Consider the following 4,549-nt stretch of genomic DNA (forward strand, 5'->3'; position numbering starts at 1 on the left):
CTTTGCCAAAGAAAAAAGGTTCTCAAGACTTAAATGATTTTAGACCTATATCTTTGTTATCTGTATTATCTAAGCCTCTTGAAAGGCATGTTCAGAAACATCTGGTTACTTATTTGGAGGACCACAATCTCTTGCATCAACTTCAGTCTGGTTTTCGCTCTCAACATTCATGTAACACTGCCCTTGCCAGATTAACTGATTCATGGTACTCATCCATTAATAGGTTAGACATTTCTGGTGATGTTTTCTTGGACCTAAAAAAAGCTTTTGACCTCGTGGATCACGAGATCCTTCTACAGAAATTAAAATGTTATTTGAACAGTTCAAGCACTGTCCCTTTTTTTTAACTCTTATCTTAGAGAGAGGGTTCAATCTGTATACGTACACGATACGTACTCTTCTCAGGGCACTGTGACATGTGGAGTGCCACAGGGGTCTGTTTTGGGACCTGTATTATTTTGCATCTATATAAATGATTTGCCCTTGTACCTACAGTCTGAATCTGTTGAGTGTCATATGTTAGCAGATGATACTACCTTACATGCAACAGGGAAAAGCCCTGCAAAAATTCAAGACAAATTACAACAGAGCCTAAACGATGTTTCTGAGTGGTGTTCTGCAAATCGTATGCTTATTAATCCAGTAAAAACACAGTCTATGATAATCAGCACTCGCCAAAAACATCAACTTTCAGAAATGACTCTGAGTCTGTCCCTAAATGAGCACTCCATTGAGCAAGTAGCTGAGCACCGTTTACTGGGACTTACTGTTGATAATAATCTCAAATGGCAGACTCACATCAATGGAATCTGCAAAAAAATTGCTAAAAACCTGTTTCTTTTGTCAAAGTTACAAAGCATTATTAATCTAGACACAAGAAAACTATTTTACAATGCCCACATAAAACCCCATATTGATTATGCTTCCATAGTATGGGACGGGTGTAGTGAAGTTCACTTGAAGAAGCTGAACTCGCTCCAGCGTAGAGCTGCTAAACTAGTTCTGCCCAGTCCATCTCTTTCTACAAAGGAAAAGATGAAAAGTATTGGGATGTTAAGCTTAAAAAAGCAGCTTTTGTATAATAAATGTTCATTTATGTATAAAGTCGTCTATAAGGACGCCCCAACATATCTTATACAACTCTTCAATTCATCTCCGTCATATTATTCAAACACTCGAAATAACCTTGCCTTGTCAAGGCCCCGCATCGATTTGTTTAAAACTAGTTTTTCTTATTCTGGTGCGTTCCTTTGGAATTCACTACCTGTAAATATCAAGTCATGTCTGTCATTATCTTCTTTTAAAAGACAGCTCCGAAAGCACCTCTCTAACGACTAAGTCGGTGTACACTTTGTGCGAGTGTGTGAGGATGTGTAAAAGAGAAAGTGTATTCCATTAACAAGCACACTTTTGAATTTTTAATTTTTATTTTGCTATACCTTTCCCCATTGTTTTTTTTTTCATTTTTTTATTTTTATTTTTATAAATTCTTCATATTTGTTCTTTGTTTCATGTGTGTATTATAGTAGGGACTAGCTGTAAGAAAGGACCATATGGACCTAATGCTATCATCCCTCGGTAATAAAGTTTTCGAGTTCGAGTTCGAGTTCGAGTTCTCTCTTTCTCTCTCTCTCTCTCTCTCTCTCTCTCTCTCTCTCTCTCTCTCTCTCTCTCTCTCTCTCTCTCTCTCTCTCTCTCTCTCTCTCTCTCTCTCTCTCTCTCTCTCTCTCTCTCTCTCTCTCTCTCTCTCTCTTCAATCTACACTTTGAATCACCAATTCTAAGAAATATGTTTAAACTGAGGGAAAATAGTAAAATATCTAAAATAAGAACACACACACACACACACACACACACACACACACACACACACACACACACACACACACACACACGCGCGCGCGCGCGCTCGAACACAAAAACAACATACTACAAACAGGAGCAATATTTTTGCTAGTTCGAAAGTTGATGATTATGACTCTTAAAACATGAATTGAATAATATATTAAAACCTTCTCCCATTTCGCTTGTCCTCCTTTTGTAATTGTTTTTGCATGCCCTTTAGCTGACCTTATGTTATCATCAGATTGTTTTTGCAATTGATAACTAATTTCGTATTACATGTATATTAAGCAAGACATGTGTATCCTTCAAGCTTGAAAATATCTGCTGCGATTCAATTTGATTGTTTCTTTTGTTTCAACAACAACCGTCAACGCCAGCACACTGCAACACAATCATAAGCCTAGTATGTTTATCCAGGGATTACAACACTTCAAGCACAACAGACAAAAGCAGGGCATGGCAAGATGATAACAGGTCAGCAGCTCGTTCGTTTGGCCGCTCGTCATTGTTTGCTTGGTAGTTTGTATGTTTGTTTGTTAGTTTGTTTGCATGTTGTTGTTGTTGTTGTTGTTGTTGTTGTTGTTGTTGTTGTTGTTGTTGTTGTTGTTGTTGTTGAATCAAAAAACAAGAATGGTAGGTAAGTGGAACGTTTGACAAGCTATTGACAAAACAAAACGTCACAAAGCAGTCTAATTCGGGCGGACAGCTGTGTCAGTGAAGAGATAACCTACCCACAATCTGTCCCTTCACACTCCGTCGGGCAGACTTTGACGTCATGTGCTCCTAATTCAATTTTGTAAAGGACGCGGGTTTCAACGATCACCAAACGCTATCCCTGCAAGTGAATTCCAAATGAATTGCTTTGTTTCCACCGCTGCCTTCATTTTTCCCCAAGTACAGGCGTTTACATACGGGTGGACCCGTCTCATGGAACGTGTGGTAAGGTAATTAGTCCAACGGGAGGTGTCGAAGTGAGCGCGACAGAGTCGGAGGGATATCTGGCGAGAAAAAAAAACTGACACCTGCGGAAGATGAGAATTGATGGGAGGATCAGATGTGTGGTGATGGGGGTGGCACGCTGACAGGTGTCCGGATGGACGAGGAGATGGGATGCTGAGATTATGGGTGGGTGAGGTCACTGGCACATTGACACGTAGTGTTTGGACCTTGATGGAGGGAGTGGGGAGAATGGGAGGGGGAGGTGGTGGGCATGGGGTGAGTATAGATTCGGGGTACATTGACGTAAAGGAAACAAGAATTAGAAGGAAAAAAAAAAGATTCATTTTTGTTGTGTGTGTGTGTGTGTGTGTGTGTGTGTGTGTGTGTGTGTGTGTGTGTGTGTGTGTTTGTCTGTATGTGTGTGTGTTTGTCTGTATGTGTGTCAATATGTCTTATTGTCTCTGTGTCTGTGTCTGCGAGAGAGAGAGAGAGAGAGAGAGAGAGAGAGAGAGAGAGAGAGAGAGAGAGAGAGAGAGAGAGAGAGAGAGAGAGAGAGAGAGAGAGAGAGCTTTATTACCGAGGGATGATAGCATTAGGTCCATATGGTCCTTTCTTACAGCTAATCCCTACTATAATACACACATGAAACGAAGAACAAGACAGTATGAGGAATAAAAAAATAAATCAAATAAAACACAATCATGTAGGGAAAAGTATGACAAACATTAGTGTGCTTGAGGAAGCATATTATACATTTTCTCTTTTACGCACCCTCACACACACTCGCACAAATTGTACACCGACTTAGTCGTTAGAGAGGTGCTTTCGGAGCTGTCTTTTAAAAGAAGATAATGACAGACATGACCTAATACAGAGAGAGACAGAGAGAGAGAGAGACAGACAGACAGGCAGACCGACAGACAGACAGACAGACAGACAGACATACAGTCAGACAGAGACAGAGACAGAGAGACAGCGAGACAGACAGACAGACACAAGTTGTATTATCATTTATCCTGCATGCCTGAGAGAGACACCCGTGAGATAATAATCGTTCAAATCACACGTGTTTATATCCTGTAAATGAGGTCATGTCAAGCAAGTCTGGCAGGGACCTGTTTTTTCCACTGCTTATGATGCCAAAGTCACCGAGACAAACGTCATTATAGAAACAAAAATTGCGCTCGCTAATTATCCTTGATGAATCTTTAGAACTAACACGTCACGCCACACTCTCATAGTGACGTTTCTTTACTTTGACGTAGTAGATTGCACGAGGCTTTGGAAGAGATCGAGGTTCCAAAACAAGCGTCTTCAATTTAGCTGCCTCGACTGCAGGACATTTTCAGTAAAATACACGTAAGTACAGTATGTAGGATAAACAGAATACTACATGGCTTGCTGTTTCGTACCAGATTTACACTCGTTGCTTTTTCAAATAGTGAACAGCTCGCTTTCGCTCGCAGTTCAATATTTAAAAAAACAACTCGTGTAAATCTGGTACGACACAGCAAGCCATGTAGTATTCTCTATGTCCCGAATATGTTTTTCACCAGCTACACCATCACTGCCACCATGTATAAGTCAAATAAAATCGAACAAACGCTCCTCCATAATAACTAGAGTACATTAAAACGACAGTAATATGACAGCCTTTAACGATGAAATAATTGACATGCTCCCCACATAACTTACCAAATAACTAGACGATCAGATAACAAAATGGCAGACCCTCTAGGGAGATGACGAACGTGACAAATAGTTGA

Source organism: Littorina saxatilis, linkage group LG6, assembly GCF_037325665.1.
Source record: "Littorina saxatilis isolate snail1 linkage group LG6, US_GU_Lsax_2.0, whole genome shotgun sequence".
Classification (NCBI taxonomy): domain Eukaryota; kingdom Metazoa; phylum Mollusca; class Gastropoda; order Littorinimorpha; family Littorinidae; genus Littorina; species Littorina saxatilis.